General features: G+C 46.9%; 1 protein-coding gene across 1 annotated transcript in view; it reads left to right on the top strand.

The window, feature by feature from the left end:
- Positions 1-759: 759 nt before the first annotated feature.
- RFTN1 (raftlin, lipid raft linker 1) overlaps positions 760-20837 on the top strand; it is a 366504-nt gene continuing 346426 nt past the window's right edge. Inside the window, exon 1 of the mRNA XM_088463278.1 lies at positions 760-1194. The gene's annotated coding sequence lies outside the window, so the exon portion shown is untranslated. The remainder of the gene's footprint in view (positions 1195-20837) is intronic.

Raw genomic sequence — 20837 nt, 5'->3', positions numbered from 1 at the left:
TCTTCCCTAAATGCACCAAACTGTATTACAGAAAAAAAAAAAAACAAGTTTAATGTAACAGTATTTGTGTGGCAGGATGTAAGATTTTTAGGGGTCTATGTACTAAGCCTTGGAGAGATTTAAAGTGGACGGAGATAAAGTACCAACCAATCAGCTCCTGTCATTTTTCAAACACAGCCTGTAAAGTGACAAGAGCTGATTGGTTGGTACTTTATCTCCATCCAAGGCTTAGTGCATAGACCCCTTAATGTGATGTTTACACTTGTGCCTCCTTAGATGTTTCCGTCTCTCCATACATGTAAGCGCACTACTTATTTGCTGCGTTAGAAGAGCAGGGGTTCATCTTCATGTGTTTAGGGTGCAAAACAAAAGCACTATATAAACTGTGGATCCAGCGAACTTCAGAAACACAGTTTGCATTTCCTAATGACACTATTCCCACTAAGGTACATGTAACCACGGTTCCCAACACAGCGCTACTAAATATAATGTTAGCAATTTGTAAGCACATAACAAAAAAAGTACACTGTAAAAATTACAATTGGGAAATATTGTCATCTGTACTTTTTTGTGATCATGAAAAGCACTGATATGACAGGACTGATAAGGTGGGAGAAAGTCATGATAAGTGTTGGGAATTTCTATAAAGCTCTCCTGAGTATGTGAAGATGAAGTATTGTAGAGGGAGGGGGCGCCAGAGGTTGGGAGATGAGGAGGATTTCCTGTAGGAGAGAGGGAGGAAGCCTGTGGGAAATGCTGTGTGTACATCACATCAGGCTGCTGTAACTTGGCACCTCTCTCTCTCCCTCTCTCCGGTCTGGATGCAGTAGTAGGTCCGGGCTGCGTTGTGACTGTCAGGGCGTCTCTGCCATCCTTAGCAGTGGAAGAGAAAGCAGAGAGCACAGGCAGAGGATGTGGTTGGACTGAACGCTGCACAGAGACATATTTTGCTCCTGAGCGGAGTGCAATAGGAAGCGCAGACGCAGCAGCAGCTGATACAGCACTGTCACCCGTCCCTCAGGAGGACTATTGCTGTCACCTCGGTTCTTGTGTCACCTGCTCAGAGACTCCGAGACACTCAGCTGCAAACTTTACAGAGCTCCCCGGCTATGAGAGTGCCTGCCGGCTGCCGGTGAGAGAGTAAGCTACGACCTGACGCGGAGACACGCAGGAACTGGGCACACTGCGCTGCAGGTAACCATCAGCACGGGTCAGACATAGGGGTACTAGGGTGGATGAGTGTCACTGCGGGGACATTAGAACTGTCATGTTGCTTGTACTTAATTCAAGTCTATGTTGCTTCCATAATAATTAGTATAGGACCCTGTGCTGCAGCCTTTAGTCATATATCACTGTGATTGTGAGTCTCTGTATACCGGGCTGCAGACTGGAATCCTGCTCTCAGAGCAGCTGGGGACAGATACTTCATTAACAAGTTTCCCCAGCACAGTTACTGCATGGATCAGTCATATGGAGTCAGTGTCACAGTGATGGAGCTCTTCCTCGTCACCACTATCTGTTATACGAGTTATATGTAATAGCAGGGTGATGATGAGATAGTATATTAGACTGTTTGAACGTGTAGTGTTGTGAATTTGGAGCACACACAACATGTAACATGAATTGCATCGATATTAGACTTTTATTATAACAGTAGGAGAAAGAGCAATGAATAACTAAGGCATCAGTTATGTCATTTTAATTGAAATGTTAATTTGAATACAAGGCAATGTAATACAACAGTGATTTCTAGCTGTACAGTATCTGAACAGATGTGTGTGTTATGCGAGCTGGATGTGTCATAAGAATGTAGAAGTGTTACATGCGTTTAGAGGAAATTAAATGAAAAGGTGTTTTTGTACATTCACATAAAAAATTTAAACGCTTTTGTAACTTGGTATTGGTGACATTGGTAATGATTGTTCATGTTTTGGCTTAATGGGAAGAATAGTGCTGTTCCTTGCAGTATATGGATTAAATGCATAAGTGCTTCTACTTTTGCATAGAGATGCACATAAAAAAAAAAAGTATTTGGTTTTTCAGGACAACAGTATCTTAATTAGTTACAGAGGCCGCAATTAGAAGGGTGTTTTCTATTTCATAGAGCGTACACATTCTCTTTGATCCCTCTTTTAGGTGTCACAGACAAGACTTTGTCCTATACTAGAAGGATGCATTTTCACCTTCTGTTTGCAGTTGCACTAATGTAGAAAAGCACATTTCTTGGTGCACGGCTGCCCTTTGAAAATTGCAATGAAAATCTTCACACACAAAAGTGACACAGTGCTGATGAGACATAATGTAAACTAAACGAGATGCTTTTTAGGAGAAAAATTGCTATTAATGAAGTGAGTGGTCCTAAGGTGTAATATATTGCACTGATTTTACTATTTTCACCACCTGCATTTTCAGGGGTTTTCACAAACCTAGATAGAGATTGATTCTGTTGGAACAGTTACAAGAGCTGTGAAATGGGTGTGTACCCTGAAACGCGTTAGTCAGGCAAGTACTCGCACTTGCGCACTAAGGGCATATGTATCAAAGCTTGATGTGAGATAAAATTGTGAAATATATATCACCAACCAATCAGCTCCAAACCATCATTTCTTAAACACAGCCTGCAAAATGTAAGTTAGAAGCTGATTGGTTAGTGATATATATCTCACAATTTATCTCACATCAAGCTTTGATACATATGCCCCGGCATTGTTGGACCATGCGTTTTGCTTCTCATTAATTAACTTTATTGTCAATGAATGAATCTGCCAGGATTTATCCTGCTACTGTCCATGTCTGCACTGCTATCAGCCTGCAGAGTTGAATAACACTGGGAGTGGCATGTAGGGGATCTTTCACAGGAGGGGATTTTTTACATGCCTAAAATTTGCCATTTCTGCAATATGCAGAAGTATGTTTATCTTCTTTCTGTTCTCTACTCCTGCAACATTCCTGTGTGACATTCATAAACAGAAAACTTCCAGCACACTTCAATCTCCCATTATATCTAAATTCATGAATTTATTTTGCTAACTAACATATCAAAGTTTTCAGAAGAAATTTTATCTTTAAGACTTTCATATATAGCCACAAGAAATGCAGAATTTCAAAATTATGTACAATAAACAATATGGAAAGACCCCCTGTGCCTTCCCCTAACAAGCCATATAAAATGAGTAAATCTATAGAATTCTAAGCATGATGTATTGGAATTCATCACAGTGTGTTATGACTTGTAATTCAGTGTGCAAGTAAAACAAGAGCATATTTTCTGTAAGGTGACACAGGGTGTTAGCAGTTGCGATAGCTGTAATATGGTATTGTAGTCATGCCTCCTGCATGCATTACTGATCAGCGCTGCATCCAAGGACGGCTCCATCGTGCGCATGCGCGAGACCCGGATAGCGACGGGCACTCAGTCGCTCCGGGTCTCGTACCAAAGGGGGCGTGCTGTCGATGTTGAGTGACAGCACGCCCCCTTTGGTGGGCGGGCTGGGGGCGTGGCTGCCCAGACGGAAGTGTTCCCATGGGAACGCCTACCGTCTGGGGCCGGCCCCACTGACATCACAGGTGATGTCAGTGGGAGAGCTTTCGGCTCTGTGAGAGCCGCAAGCTCTCTGGGGCTTGCGGCAACGAGACCCTACCACAAGGGTCTTGTCGCAAGTCCGATGGTCGCGATGGTCTTGACCATCGAGACCATCTTCCTGGCCGCTCGCTATAGCTGTGGGTGGACACCCACAGCTATGCGAGCGGCCAGGAGGCCGCTCTAAAAAACAAGAAGGCCAGCCCTGATTCAGAGCGAGCGCTCTGTCAGAGCATCCGGCTCTGAATCAGGTCCCCAGTCCCAACATTTTGACCTTTAAAATTGGGATTTTCCCAAACTTTTCACCTGCTCACAGGCTGCAAGAAAAAAGCAGCGTTAAATCCTATGGAAAGTTAACATGGCTTAATTTTCACCGCTAATTGGATAGCAAAGAACTCACGGACAGCTGCGTTAAGTTCCATTTTGCCGCACTAATCCTTGTTAACGGGTTAACACGGCTCATGGAATTCTGTCTCTTTGTACAGATCTTCATATATGTCATTGATTTCAGTATGAGCTCCATTCCCCTGCACACTGTCGAAAAAAAACAGAAGAGGATGAACCATCCATGAGCATAGTCCTAATACTGTATATTTATGTAAAGTTACTGTTTGGCCAAAATACTGAATAAATCCCTGTTGAGGCACTGAAGGATTTAGTGTACTCTATAAACTAGATGATTTCAGGCATACTTAGCTGCTCACACATATTCTTACCAACTGTCCAATATGAGGGTTCTGTCCTGCTGTCCTTCCCAGTACAGCATTGTCCTGTGGACTGAAAGATTGAGATGAACGTCCCATTCACTGATGCTCTTCATAGGAGTGTAGGGGCTTCTAAAATATTTGATGAGTGACATAATGTAATTTATTCCGTGTCTTGATTGTCACTGCAGCATCCGCTACACTAAGTGTTGGATGCTAAAAATGGAGAGACAACATCTGGCAGGTTTTTTACCTGTGAAGCTGCCGTCTGCTACTCCACCATGTTTCTAATGGGCTGGGTGTGCCGATGGGCTATGTTGTCACAGTCCAGGTGCAGACTCCCAGGAATAGAAGATGCTGTCCTGCCCACGTTTCAGCCTATATAACATGGCTCGACAAATCCTGGGGGCCAAGTTGCCATGGCTACCAGATCTTGCTGCCTGGCTACTAGATTTTGCAGTGAGGGAGGAAGCAGATCCTCATCAGCTCCGGCGGAGATTCGTGCCTATAGTATTGCGGTGTTCATATCATGTACAGCAGTGCATGTGCTGAGTGTCGCCTGCGGTGACTGCTGTGCCGGCCCGCACTGACGACTCCTCTCCATCCTGGCCTGCTCTGATCCCTGCTGTCTGTCCCAGTCTACTCTGATCCTCCTGTACATCCCGGCTGTTTACTGTCTCCTATCTCCGGCTGCAAAGAGCTCTCCGTAGTAGGGTTTATGCGTGGCCAGGGATAGCGGAGCGGCTTCAGAGGGATAGTAGTGTGACCACAAGGGGAGGGGGGTTCTGTTGTACTTTCTGGCACCATTATTTTATGTGAAATGTGGTCCGTTATTGCTGGAGGGTGGAGGTTGGAGCAGGGGAGCTGTGCAGAGCATACACTTTCATTCTGGCTCCTAGATTTTAGAAAAATTTGTCAAGCCCTGCTATATAAGAATTTGGGGAGCCAGAGGAGAGTCCTTCTAGGCAGTACCTTAGGGGCACATAAGGTGTCTAGAACTCACGCACTGGCCGTGCCATTGTCCTTGCTCCCAAATTTAAAGAGCTGGGAGGATGAATATATAATACACACGTATTTCATGGTATCCTCATGGAAACAGAGGTCTGTGTCAGTGCTATTGTTTCAGTCTTTGTTGTAGTCCTATAAATTTAGGACTATTAATGTAGGACTGTCATACAGCTGATATAGGTTGCATTTTGTCGAGCTAGATCTCAAATAAAAAATGAAATTCCCGTAAAGCTGACATTAATAGCTAGAAAACATTTGGGATAGTTGCTTGGAAACATAATTCACAAGTATGTTATGGACAATAAGATTATAGGCCTAAGTGAGAGTCAGCTATATTTTCTGAAAAATAGGTCATGTCTAAGAAACCTACTTACTGTACTTCTAACTCAGCTGCAGAAATGTCATGTACTTACCTTGTCACTCCTAAGACTGTCGTTATATCCAATTGATGGAGCTATAGGAAATTTTTCATAGATATCAATTACGATAACCCCGTTTTCTAAGTTCTGTCTGTATAATCATGAAGCCGTCGTCACTTCTTCTGCCTCTGGATGCAAGTAGAATAAGAACATATGCAGATTACACATCCCAAATAGAACAACAGAAGTCATGTTCTGCACGTGTCTTTACAGTCCTCATCTCATCTTGTACAGATCATATATCATCAATACCTGTTCATTTATGCTACAACCTACAAGTAACCCTCAGCAGTCAGTTCTCACATTCTTCTGTTGGGCGCCACCGTTGTTTAAAATACAAATTAGGGCCAGATATAGGTTTGATATTCAACAGTCTTCTGTAAAAGGTTTTGGTGAGGAAATCTGTATGTTGTGGGCAGGCTCACAGGAGAATGACTGTAGTCTGTTTGCGTGTTATTGCTCTCCGCATCCAGGTATACATAGCGCAAGTACAGGTGATGCAGAGTGCTGCGCTTTTCATTTGCATCTCTACTTGATGCTGAAGGACTGTATCGAGGCTGTACCAGGGCAACCTCTGAGGCAGGGCATGTTGACGGAACTGCAGGTTATATGCACAAAAAAAAAAGAAGTAAGTGTGCACAACTGCAAATTAACTGTTTGTATATAAATAAATAAATTTTTGCAATGAATAGAGGTTTTTGGCATAATCTCGGCCAAGGTTATGGGCCTACCCACCGCATCCGGGTAACCTCTGTCGGGTAGGTCCCTAACATACTAAGATTCAAATCCAGAGCGCAGGACACCCCCAAACTGGCCCAGCTAAGCCACCCCAGGGCACCGCCATAATAAGAAAAGTGCAGTGTAAGAGAGGTAGTTATGAGCAGCCTAGGCTGCATATAAGAAATGGTAAATAAAAAGTGAGGTACATATATAATAAACAAACGGTGAAGGGTTAAAATGTGTTATAAAGGAAAATGTGTTATAATGCGGTGCCCTGACACAGATCAACAAAGGCAATCCAGGGGGACCCACGGCACCAAAAATGAACCAAAGCTGCACTACACAGTCTAAATATTTGCAGGACTTACCTATATTGTGCCTCTGACTGGTGTGCATATTAATTTATTTATTTTATTTTATTTATTAACAGTTTCTTATATAGCGCAGCATATTCCGTTGCGCTTTACAATTGGAAACATTGATAGAACAAAACAGGGTAATAACTGATAGACATAGAGGTAAGAGGGCCCTGCTCGGAAGCTTACAATCTATAGGGAAATAGGCATTGATACACAAGGATAGGTGCTATATATTGCAATTTGGTCCAGCCAGAATGCAGAGTTTCTTGGTGGGCTGCATGATCCAGTCACACAGGAATGTCGGCAAAATGTCAGGAGTATGTGAAAGAAAGACAATATGTGAGGTTATGTGTGGACTGTGAGAGGGGATGTAATAAGACATGGAAGCTATGAAGGTTATGTGGTCAGTTCTGGAATCTGATAAGCTTGTCTGAAGAGGTGAGTTTTCAGGGAACGCTTGAAGGATTGAAGAGTAGAGGTAAGTCTTATTGTGTGTGGTAAGGCATTCCATAGAGTGGGTGCAGCCCGAAGAAAGTCCTGTAACCGTAAATGGGAACAAGTAATGTGCGGGGATGAGAGACGCAGATCTTGTGCTGAGCGGAGAGGTCGGGTTGGGAGATATTTTGAGATGAGTGAAGAGATGTATGTTGGTGTAATTCGGTTAATGGCCTTATGTGTAAGTAACAGTATTTTGTATTGAATACGGTAGAAAACCGGCAACCAATGGAGGGACTGACAGAGCGGGGCAGCAGACGATGAACATTTGGCAAGGAAGATAAGCCTTGCAGCTGCATTCATAATGGATTGTAATGGCGATAGCCTGTTTTTGGGTAGACCAGTAAGGAGACTATTGCAATAGTCAATGCGGGAAATAATGAGTGCATGGATTAGAGTTTTTGCAGTGTCTTGTGTGAGATATGGTCGAATTTTGTATATGTTTTTTAGATGTATGTAACATGATTTTGAGACAGATTGAATGTGGGGAACAAAGGACAGTTCAGAATCAAAGATGACTCCAAGGCAGCGAGCTTGTGGGGTGGGGTGGATTGTAGAGTTATCAACAGTGATAAAGAGATCAGATTGGTAACTGTTATTGGCCGGTGGAAATATAATTAATTCTGTTTTAGAAATATTAAGTTTCAGGTAGCGAGATGACATCCAAGATGAAATGGCAGAAATACATTCAGTGACACGGACCAATACAGATGGTGATAAATCTGGAGAGGATAGGTAGATTTGAGTATCATCCGCATACAGATGGTACTGAAATCCAAAAGAGCGGATTAGTTTGCCAAGAGAGGTGATATAGATTGAGAATAGCAAAGGACCTAAGACAGAGCCTTGCGGTACTCCAACTGATAGAGGTAGCGAAGAGGAGGCAGAATCAGAAAAACGAACAGAAAAAGAGCGATCAGATAGGTAGGAAGAGAACCAAGAAAGAGCTGTGTCCTTAAGACCTAGGGATTGTAATGTTTGTACGAGAAGAGAGTGGTCAACAGTGTCAAAAGCAGCAGAGAGATCTAGAAGAATTAGAAGTGAGTAATGGCCTTTAGCCTTGGCAGTGATCAAATCATTAACTACCTTAGTCAGTGCTGTCTCTGTGGAGTGCTGGGAACGGAAGCCAGACTGAAGTGGGTCCAATAAGTTGTGGGTGTTAAGAAAGTGTGTGAGGCGGGTGTAGACAAGTCTCTCCAGTAGCTTGGAGGGGCATGGGAGCTGGGAGATAGGATGGTAATTAGAGAGAGTGTTAGGGTCAGAATTTTGTTTTTACAGAATGGGAGTAATCACTGCATGCTTGAACAGTGATGGAAAGATGCCAGTAGAAAGAGAGAGATTACAGATTTTAGTTAGGGTTGGGATGAGCACAGGAGACAGAGCTTTACTAATTTGTGAGGGTATAGGATCTAGAGGAGAGGTAATAGAGTAGGAGGATGAGAAGAGTGTAGATACTTCATCTTCATTTGTGGGGTCAAATGAAGAGAATGGGCCAGAGGGTTCAGGTAGGGAATTGAGTAGGTCACTAGCTGAGGAAGAGAATAACATTTCATTTCGGATATTATCAATCTTGTCCTTGAAATAGGAAGCAAGATCTTGTGCACAGATAGTAGCAGGTGGCTTGAGTGAGGGAGGGGTAAGAAGCAGTTTAAATGTATTAAAAAGTCGCTTGGGGTTAGCGGCTTGAGCAGAGATAAGAGATTGGAAATATATTTGCTTGGCAGTGTCCAGAGCAGTACGATAAGAGTTGTAGATAGACTTATATGTGAGGAAGTCACTTGGAGTGCGAGACTTTCGCCACTGACGTTCTACTTTACGTGAGAGTTTTTGTAGATGCCTTGTTAGGTTAGAATGCCACGGTTGACGTCTAAGTCTACGCGGAGTGTGATGGGTAGCTGGAGCTACTTCATCGAGGGCTTTTACTAGAATCTGGTTTAGCTGTGATGCAGCAGTCTCAGGAGAAGTGAGTGCAGAAATTGGTGAGAGTCGTTGTTGTAGAGAGGTAGATAGTTGTTGAAAGTTAATCACATTAATATTTCTGCGGGTTTTAGGAGGTTTGGTTGATTTCACTGACATTGAGGTTGATGTAATGGAGGAAAGTGTGCAGGTGATAAGATTGTGATCTGAGAGAGGGAAAGGAGCATTAGTGAAATCAGAAACTGAGCATAGTCTGGTAAATACAAGATCAAGGCAGTGGCCCTCCTTATGAGTAGAGGAGTCAGTCCATTGGGAGAGGCCAAGAGAGGAGGTTAGAGAGAGTAGTTTGGAGGCATGAGGAGATTAATATGCCAGACTCCATGCTCTAACCAATGTAATAAGGGTGCTAGCCTGAGTGGAAAGAGTCTGGCATAGTAATATGCACACCAGTCAGAGGCACAATATAGGTAAGTCCTGCAAATATTTAGACTGTGTAGTGCAGCTTTGGTTCATTTTTGGGGCGTGGGTTCCCCTCAATTGCTTTGGCTGATCTGTTTCAGGGCACCGCATTATAACACATTTTCCTTTATAACACATTTTAACCCTTCACTGTTTGTTTATTATATATGTACTTCACTTTTTATTTTCATACCGTATATGCAGCCTAGGCTGCTCTTAACTACCTCTCTTACACTGCACTTTTCTTATTATGGCGGTGCCCTGGGGTGGCTTAGCTGGGCCAGTTTGGGGTGTCCTATGCTCTGGATTTGAATCTTAGTATGTTAGGGACCTACCCGACAGAGGTTACCCGGATGCGGTGGGTAGGCCCATAACCTTGGCCAAGATTATGCCAAAAACCTTTGGGTATAGCTGATGACGTCAGGCATCCGGCACCATAGAGTTAAGTTTTCAGCCTCCCAGGATGCACTAGGGTCCCCCTCCTATACCCCGCTCCCGAGCCAAGGCGTCTCAGTTTCGTTGGTGCCCGGCTCGGAGACGGAGCACCTGTTTAGAGGGGGGCTAAGGATAGCCCCTGAAGTTTTCTTCGAGGCAGCTGTGGCTGCACATCTGGAAGTACAGCATGGACAGTCACTACTGACGTCCATGCTGTCTTCCCTACACCCCGCCGGTACCAGAACGCCGGTACTGATCCGGGGATGCTGGTAAGCATCTGGGTTCACAGCTAGCGGTGACCCCAGATGTTTTGGACAATGGCCGGATTCAAGGGGGCAGCAGGTAAGCAGCGGGGTCCCGCGGTGGGTCCCAGCTGATACATGGTCTAGAGTCCCCAGGCAGGCAGGGGGCTCCCTGGAGACTGGCTGCATCGTGGAGCCAGGTAACCAACCTGCGCTTCCACTACCCCCCTGGGACAGCGGACCGCAGCTGAGCGGTAGCACTGCAGTGTCCCAGGGGTTAATTGCATGCCAGGGGAGCGCGCCTTCCCTGTACACAGCCGGCGCCTCCCCCGCTGCACACAGCCCTCTCTGCACCTGCCGATTGGCCCTGTGGCAGCGCTCCTCCCCGAGGCCAGCCTCCTCTCTGCTCCTCGGTGGCAATCTTTCATGAAGCATGGTGAACGCTGCTGGAAGCTGTTGATTGGTGGCATCGCGGTCTGGGTCCCCCGGCATACCTCTCCTCCGTTGAAACAGGTCTGTGTATGCAGCGCTGTGTCCTACCAGGCTCTGTGTCTGTGTAGTTGAGGAACAGCGCTGATAGTGCAGGAATTGATTTCTTTGCATTGTATGTGACTTCTGCTAGCGTCTGCTGCCTGTACTTTCACTTTCTACTATCAGCAATTTCACTGTCCCTGCTCTTCTTCTGCTAAAGCCCTTGCGGTGCCGTGATTGCAGGGCGGTTCTCCCACTATACTAACGAGTATTAGTGAGAGGGGTCACATACTTACCATAATGTCTGAGAGTGAATTTCCTCTCCAGCTTCTGTGTACTACTTGCAAGGTACCAATAGCGGAGGGGGAGGGTAACGCGGAGGGGCTATGTCGGCAGTGTTATTTATTGGCGCGACCAATTACTGTCACGGCTCCGGTACAGGAACCGCCCTGGGCTTGTTTTGCCAAAGCGCTTACAACCCTAGTGGGCCAGTTAGCTCCGCCACCTGCGTTTTCACAGATGGGATTGTCCCAGCAGTCAGTGGTGTCGTCACCCATGCAGGGTTTCCCGAGAGAACTGATGGTACCCCACAGTCTCCCTATTTCCCCTCCCCAGGTTTCACAGGAGCCTGCGTGGGTTAATTCACTGACAAGTTCTGTACAACATTTGTCGGACGTGTTACAAGGGGAGTCTGTGTTGTTGCCACATAAGCGGCCGGTGGCGTCTCTGTCCGCTCCTTATGAGGATGACGACGTGACGTCCGATGATGGGGAGATTCTGGATCTTTCTGACCAAGAACCCCTCCGTACTAAAGAGTCGGACGCTAAGTCCAAGGTTTATATTCCTGGCCTTATTCGTGCAGTCCGCACAGCTTTAGTTATTGAGGATGATGATCCTCCGGTGTCCAAGTCCAAATATGCCTTTTTTAAGGATATTAAGGGTGACGCCACAGTGTTTCCTCTTTCGGGTCAGTTAGTAGACCATTTGTAGGAGGCGTGGAAACACCCTGGTAAACGGTTTCAGCCTCAAAGACGCTTAGCGGTGGCTTACCCGTTTGCGGACAATTATTTTTCTAAGTGGGAATCCCCTCCTCAGGTGGATTCTCATGTGACACGCCTAGTCCGAAGTGCCACATTGCCCATGTCCTCCTTGAAGGATGCTACGGACCGTAACGTGGAGCTCTGCCTAAAGTCCATTTATTCCCTCGCGGGGGGGGCATCCAGACCAGCTATGGCCGTATGTTGGGTAGCCAGAGCTATGGAGTGCTGGGCTGATAGTTTGGAGGCGTCTTTGGATTCCGACTGTTCGGCTGAACAGGCCGAGTTGGTAGGCAATCTCCGGGATTCGGCCACTTACATCAATGAAGCGGCCTTGGATATCAGTACCCTCACATCTCGGATTTCTTCGGCAGCTGTTGCTGCTCGTCGCACCTTATGGTTGCGATCCTGGAAGGCGGACGCTGATTCCAAAAAGGGCTTGGAAGCTTTGCCCTTTAATGGAGAAGTCCTATTTGGTCCGGATCTGGACAAAATTGTGGCCACGCTGGCGGCAGCCAAGTCTGCAAGTCTCCCGTCTGCTGCGGTCCCTTCCAGTTCGGGTACGTCGTCCTTTCGGCCTTACAGGGCCCAGGGTAGGCCTAAAGCACAGTCCTTTCCCCGACAGGCTGGCCACAAGAAATCGGCCAAGCCTAGCAAACAGGCCTGGAGTACCAGACATCCGGCCACTAAGTCTGATGACAAACCTACGGCCTGAGGTGCGGGCCTCCCTTTGGGGGAACCCAAAGTGGGAGGCCGCCTGCTGCAGTTCGCCCAGTATTGGTCGTAACTACAACAGACACTTGGGTGCACGAGGTGGTTTCTCACGGGCATGCCCTCTCCTTTTGGCACAGGCCCCCATCCCGATTGTTCACCACGGGTCTTCCCTTAGACCAGAACAAAGCCATGGAACTGCGGAAGGTTTTGCACACTATGCTCCAGGCTGGAGTTATAGTGCCTGTTCCATTCTCCCAGAGGGGCCAGGGTTTCTATTCCAATCTATTTTTGGTGCAGAAGCCCAATGGGTCGTACCGTCCGATTCTCAACCTCAAAGCCCTCAACAAGTCCTTGCGGGAGCCGCGGTTTCGGATGGCGACCCTACGGTCCATCATTCTGGCGCTGGAACCTGGGGATTACATGGTGTCGTTGGACATACAGGACGCTTACCTGCATGTCCCTATTCTTTTGCGTCATCAACAGTTCCTCAGGTTTGCAATCCGCAATGATCACTTTCAGTTCCGGGCATTACCTTTTGGCCTGGCGACAGCACCACGTGTGTTCACCAAGGTTATGGCGGTCATGGCGGCGTTCCGGCCGCTTCAGGGAGTCCGCATGTTGCCGTACCTAGACGACCTTCTGTTGGTAGCAGGGTCTCTAGAGCTCCTTCTACGCCACTTGGATCTGACAATTGCAGTACTGCAACGGCACGGCTGGTTGATAAACTGGCAAAAGTCCACCCTGATCCCGTCTCAGAGGGTTCTGCACCTCGGAGCCTTATTGGACTCCAGACAGCAGAGGATGTTTGTGACGTGGGAAAAGATCTCTGCCTTACAGTTGAGGGTGCGCAGTTGTTTTCAGAGTCGCCATGTGTCTCTGCATTCGGCGATGAGGTTACTGGACTCCATGGTGTCAGTATTCGACATGGTGGAATATGCCCAGTTTCACTCCAGACCTCTGCAGCAATTGATCCTGTCCAAATGGAATGGACTGCCTCAGAGTCTAAAGTCCCAGACGATGGTGTGCACTCCGGAGGTTCGCCTGTCCCTAGCCTGGTGGTTGCAGACGACCCATCTCAACAAGGGTCGTCCATTTTGGGTGGCGAACTGGGTCCTGTTGACAACAGACGCCAGACTTTGTGGCTGGGGAGCGGTCACGGGTCCACACTTGTTCCAGGGCAGATGGACTCAGGCGGAAAAGGAGCTTCCAATAAACATCTTGGAACTCCGCGCGGTTTTCAATGCTCTCCAGCAGGTACATCGGGTTCTCCAAGGTCACCCCGTGCATGTCCAGTCGGACAACGCCACCACCGTGGCCTACATAAATCGGCAAGGAGGAACACGAAGTCGGGCGGCACTCGTAGAGGTGTCCCGCATCCTGGTCTGGGCGGAGCGCAATCTCCCGGCCGTATCAGCAGTATTCATCCCGGGAGTCCTCAACTGGGAGGTGGACTTTCTCAGTCGCCAGGACGTTCATCCGGGGGAGTGGTCTCTGCACCAGGACGTCTTTCAACTTCTGGTGGACAGGTGGGGTCCTCCAGAGATCGACCTCATGGCATCACGGCACAACAACAAGTTGCCGGTGTACGGGTCTTGCACAAGAGACGAAAAGGCGTCTCTGGTGGATGCTCTGTCCGTCCAGTGGATGTTCCTTTTTGCTTATCTCTTTCCTCTGTTTTCCCTTCTTCCACGGGTAATCCGGAAATTCAAACAGGAAGGAGGGACGCTCCTGTTGATAGCTCCCGCGTGGCCCAGGCGGCACTGGTTCTCAGACCTTCAGGGTCTGTCCGTGGACATTCCTCTGCGGTTGCCGCTACGACCAGACCTACTGTCACAGGGTCCTTATCTTCACCCTGACCTGACTCGGCTGTCTTTGATGGCGTGGCTGTTGAGACGGCCATGTTAAGGTCCAGGGGGTTTTCCAGCTCTGTAGTACAAACTATGCTAAGAGCTCGGAAACCATCTTCTGCAAGGATATACCATCGCGTGTGGCATACATTCTTCCAGTGGTGTCGACCAAGAGGTTATGCACCTCGGAAGTTCCGTCTGTCTAGAGTGTTAGCTTTCCTACAGGTGGGACTAGACCATGGGCTTCGCCTTGCTTCTCTGAAGGTGCAGGTGTCTGCCCTGTCCATCTGGTTCCATCGTAGGATTGCTACAATCCCTGATGTGCACACCTTTATGCAAGGTGTTCTTCGAATTAAGCCGCCCTTTGTTCCACCGGTGGCGCCTTGGGAATCAGCTGTGGTCCTGAGGGCTCTCCAGGGACCGCCTTTTGAACCACTGGGCTCAGTGGACCTTAAATGGCTGACAGCTAAAACAATTTTCCTTCTGGCCATCGCTTCGGCCAGACGCATTTCTGACTTAGGGGCTCTCTCCTGTATACCCCCTTTCCTGATTTTTCATGGGAACAGGGCAGTGCTGCGCACTCGTCCTGAATTTCTTCCCAAAGTTGTTTCACATTTCCATATCGACGAGGAAATCGTTGTGCCGGCTTTTAACTCACCTGATCTTTCAGTGGGTGAGGCCACTTTGGACGTTGTGCGGGCCTTAAGGATTTATGTTGACCGCACTTCTTCGTTTAGAAAGTCGGACGCCTTGTTTGTCCTCTATGGCTTCCGTAAAAAGGGTTGGCCTGCTTCAAAGCAAACTTTGGCAGGTTGGATTCGTATGGCAATTTCAGAAGCTTATCTTCATGAAGGCCTTCCGGTTCCATCCTCTGTGAGGGCTCATTCCACTAGGCCTGTGGGTCCTTCGTGGGCAGCTCGACGTGGTGCCTCGGCAGTCCAAAACTGCAAGGCTGCCACGTGGTCCTCTGTCCATACCTTTGTGAGGTATTACGCGTTTGACACCTTTGCCTCTCAGGATGCTTCCTTCGGGCGGCGGATTCTCCTTTCAGCACAGGAGCGTCCCCACCCTTGAAGGATACTGCTTTGGGACATCCCCAAGGTATCCTGTGGATACCCTATGGACCCTGATGTAGAAAATATGAGATATGGTAAGAACTTACCTTTGTTATCTCTATTTCTACGAAGTCCATAGGGTTCTACAGGACACCCGCCCTGTCGCACCTGTGCTGCAGATGGGCTTTACTCTGGTCACCGGTTTTTCCGTCTCCCTCTGGAGAGAATGTGATTCTTGTGTGTATCCAGATTTTTTTTTCTCTCTTCCTTCTCCTCCTCCGGCCTATGGCTTGGTACGTAACTGAGATGCCTTGGCTCGGGGGCGGGGTATAGGAGGGGGACCCTAGTGCATCCTGGGAGGCTGAAAACTTAACTCTATGGTGCCCGATGCCTGACGTCATCACCTATACCCAAGGTATCCTGTGGAACCCTATGGACTTCGTAGAAATAGAGATAACAAAGGTAAGTTCTTACCATATCTCATATTATTTATATACAAACAGTTAATTTGGAGTTGAGCACCTGTACTTTTTTTTTGTGCATATATCAATTGTCTCCACAGGTAGCACCTCCAATTATATATATATATATATATATATATATATATGTCCAAGGTGTGCAGTCTGAGGCCCATTCCCATAGGAACTGCAGGTTATGTAGAGTTGGACAGAAGTGTAAATATGTCTTTCCAGTAGTGATGTGCAGGCTCGGTTTTACTCGGATTTACTCGGTTCTTATCGCCACTTTACCGCAAGTTCGGATTTGTTATATTGGCTATCCAAAACACATGATAGGCGATAGCCACTAAAATGCCGTTTTGAGATCTGAGTAAATCCGAGTAAATCCGAGTCTGCACATCCCTACTTTCCAGGCGTATCTTTTACACCATAGGCTGTTAAAAGTGTGTCCCGATGATGATGATGACTATGAAACTAATGATTCAGAGCTGGATGCAAAGGCGATTCCGCACACTGCGTATGTTCAGCGTCCTCACTGCGATTGCGGACACACAGAGGAATCCATCGCAAAGTGAGTGACAGCGTTTGGGATTGGTAACGTGGAGTGGTCATAAAAACACAGACGTATGTGACCGTCTGAACGCCGTTACATGGGTGTGCATAAATTAGCCCTTGCGATCTCCCACGCAGCGCTGCGTGTCAGGAGAGCTGCCAAATCTGCGGCAGGTCTGACCTGGGCAAGATGGGGGCTCGATGTGCGTCGATGTTACCGATATTTACGCAGGTAAGCAATGTCGTACACATATGAGAAGGGAGTGGTGAGCCTCCTTATGCTTGGGAAGGCTTTGGACCTATTAGCATATTTTCACAGCTGCATTCCGTGGGTAATTGCAGCTGCGAATGCATTAGTGTCCATCTCTGATTCTAGTACCTATGTACATATGGAGGGCGGGTACAGCAGAGAGATGCGAACAATCTACAAACAAGCAAATATATACTCATATGTCTCCATGTGCTAAATACAGGAGCAACTTCGGGCGACTTGTAACTTTGCATTGGACCATCTCGTTGTAGCCTAGCCTACTGGAAGTCCTTATGGAGATACTCAGGTTTAATAAACTAAAACAATGAAGTAAAACAACATTCCCGAGTGTTATTTCAGATGTCTAAAAAGACTAAAGATTCCTACAGGCACATTAACACTATTCTGGGCTCCTTTGAATGTCTGACTTCATGTTCAGGCGTTCACCTTTGCACGTTACTATACTACAATGATACTTTATTTTCTGATAAAACTGCAGAAAACAGACACCAACTTTTGTTACAGAAAACCAGCAGAATCTCATTACATGCACGTAGGCTGGAGGAATGTTATGTTTCACACACTCTCACTCTGTTGTTTACTATAAAAGGCAAAAATGAAGCTGGACACTGCCAGAGTCTTGTTCCAGTTGTCCACGGAACCATTATTCATACATGTACGTTACAGTATGTCAAAGGCAAGAAAGTGAGGAGAACAGTTCTGGTTGTAACACATGAATTCTGGATTAAACACTATTAAAGGAGAACTAAAGCCTTTAATTTTAAATGTTCCTGTATTATGCATGGCTGCACAGACCTATTCCTACTTTCCACTGCAATTTTGTGGGGATTATTAAAGTGCTATAATTTAGGAATACTTCTTGCGTGTAGGGCCTGATTCTGAGTTGTAAAAAATGCAGATATTTACGCAGTTGAGCGATTATAGGTACACTGTGCATGTGTCTAAGTCATGTGTCAAGGTACCTTAGCGTAGTCGCTCACAGCGACTTTTCTCTTGCACTGAGATTGACAGTCAGGGACTGTTTGGGGGAGAAGAAAGAAAATGCAGATGCACACTAGTCTAAGCACTAAGAATACTGATAATGAAAACAATTAGAATAAACTCTAACAATTGACATGGAGTATAAATAAGGTTTTTAGCACATGTTTGTTCAAAAATGTATGCTCACCTACCAGGTTGGATACGGGATGACGGTGCTCAGGATCCCAGCGGTCTGAGGGCCTGATTCAGACCCGCTCGCGAGCACACAGCGCTCGCAAGCAGGTCAATGTTGCCCCACTGCGCATGCGCCGCCTCCGGCGTACGCATGCGCAAGCCCCAGCGAGCGGAGGCAGCTCTGTCGCTCCGGGGCTCTCTACAAGACGGGGCTGCTGTCGATGTTGATTGACAGCTCACCCCATTTTGTAGGCAGGAAGGGAGGGTGGCTGCACAAACGCAGGCATTCCCTTAGGAACGCCTGCCGTTTGTGGGCGGCCCTACTCGTGATGTTAGTAGTGGACTTCCTGCTCTATTAGAGTAGGAAGTACACTTGGGCTTGCAGGAGCCGAGAGCCGAGCGCTCGCAAACAGCGAGCGCCTCTGAATCAGGCCCTGAATCCCGACGCCGGCAACCCGACAGGGTTTGGATACCCCTCCATCCCCGCAGTCCAAACCTAACCCCTCCCCCGCAACCTAAACCTAACCCTCCCACCCTAGTGCCTAACTCTAACCCTAACTTTCCCCCTAACCCCAGTGCTTACCATCGGGAAGTCGATGGCAAAATTCTGACTGGTGTAGGGATTCCGGCGCCGGCATTTTGAGCGACGGCATCCCGAAAGCCAGGATTTAAACTACTTCCTCACCTACCACGTCAAGGTGAACCTTATCAGGTAGGTCCCTAATATGTAGACTACAATTCAAGAACCTATACTAATTAAAATCACTTAGGGGAAGGTGGGTGGGGTGCTAGTCTAGTCAGAAGGTGTCTCACCTTCAAGTGTACATTATATACACATATACAGAGGAAAGGGGGGCTGGATTGCACTTCCTCATTTCAAACATAATAAGACGTGCTAACAGTGTTTGGGGGGAGATAACGGCGAGTGGTGGCAAAAAGGGCAAGCATGTCGCCATTGTTTTCGGGACGTGTCACAGCCTGCGCCTGTGATCCCAACACCATAAAAATGGCTCGGGCGTCTCTGTTCCCGCCATAGGGTTCCTCAAAACTGCGATAATTGAATGATCTGTGACTGAGGCTTGGATTTGCAAAGCCGCAGTTGGGCATCTCAATTCAATCCTCGACATTGGCGACATTTGCATATTTTCACACAGCATTGTACGGGATATCTGCTGCAATGGCATTAGCGTTCATCTCTAATTCAGGCCCACAGGTTTATCTTATTATGTTCTGAATTGTATGAACAAACATGGTACACTTGCCTACTCTCCCGGAATGTCCATGAGACTACCAAATTTCAGGGAGGTTTTCTGCACTCCAGCAAGGGTAGCCCAGTCTCCACATGGAAATGGCTCATCTCTGCTCTATATGACTTGGATTACAGCAAAACTTGCTATTTTTGCCTCGTCCCTGGTGCCCAAAATGACACAAATCAAAGCATTAAGCCGTGGGTGTGAGATTACGGTCGCTGTGACGCCGTTCGTGGTGCCGCGCCACCTGCACCTCCCACCCTCATAAAAAAGGTAGGTAAGTATGAAACATAAAATTGTGGCTGTTAATTCTTTGCCTGTTGTTGGATATATGTTCAGACTTATGTGAACCTAGCAGGGACCCCAATAATTTTATATCACACCCAATGATATCTTGCCACTATCCATGCCCTCACACTTGTATTGCTAAAGGAAAATCATACTTTAAAAATGAGCTTGAGAGCTAGATAGGAAGAACAAAGAAAAAGAGAATTGGCATTTCTAGTGAACAGGCCTACATGCTACATCAAAGAACTCATACTCTTTTCCACTTCAGAAGCGCTAGACACTCTCAAGGTATGTGGAGATGCACCTATTATGTGGCCTCTCCCCTACTGTGACGTTGCAGCACAACCTTCTAAAGTCTGTGCAATTCCAAGAGCTGGGATAAATGTGGGAAAATTCAAAATATAGTAGTATTGGAATCTCTTTAATAAAGTATATCCTTTCCCCTCCAATGCAAATAGCAAAAGTCATACCCTGAATAAGAATTAATTCTACTGAATGCGACTATACATATTTGCTTTTTATGTAAATTTACCTTCCATTACGTTGCAGTGTGGTTCTTGGAACTCTCCTTGTTCCACCCCTGTGCCTCTGATGCAACTCAGTGCAGTTGGGAACCTGAATTAATCTCATTGGAAGTGCATTTCACATGCAGCGAGATTCAGCTAAGAAGCATTTCCATATGAGTTTCAACAAGTCTCAGGCTTGGACAACCTATCATTCTGCTACTGTATGTCATTGTCACACATGCACATACTTAAAAAAGAAAACGCAGATTGAACCGTTAAAAAGTATAATCACATACAAATGCATACACAATAAAGGTTTATGTGCATTTTTACTTGCTTTTTTAACATCTGATAATAAGTGCTCTGAAAACATTGGTGTGTATGTAACCTTATTAGACAACTAACAGAAGAAGAATAATTTAAAGTAGCAAAGCATAATATGTCTGATATTTTGGGCATGCACCTGACTATGGGTCTCATTCAGACCCAGTCGCAAGCGCTGAGCGCTCGCAACCGGGTCGATGTTAAGGCCCTGCGCACGTGCAGTGGCCGCACTGCGCGTGCGCAAGCCCCGGAGCGAGAGAATTTCTCACTACACTACACTACACTACAAAAGGGGCGGCTGTCGATGTTGATCGACAGCTCGCCCCGTTTTGTAGGCGGGGCGGGGGTGGCTACACAAACGGAGGCGTTACTGACGGAACGCCTGCCGTTTTGTGGGCGGCCGCACTGACATCAGCAGTGATGTCAGTGGGGAGCTTCCTGCTCGATCAGAGCAGGAAGCTCCCTGGGGCTTGCAGTTGCTGAAACCCAACCTTAGGGTCTCGTCGCAAGCCCTGATGGTCGCGATGGTCTTGACCATCGCGACCATCACCCTGGTTGGTCGCTAAAGCTA

This window comes from Taudactylus pleione, unplaced genomic scaffold, assembly GCF_031769625.1.
Source record: "Taudactylus pleione unplaced genomic scaffold, aTauple2 ptg000053l, whole genome shotgun sequence".
NCBI lineage: Eukaryota > Metazoa > Chordata > Amphibia > Anura > Myobatrachidae > Taudactylus > Taudactylus pleione.
This window is presented reverse-complemented; position numbering and strand designations above follow the sequence as displayed.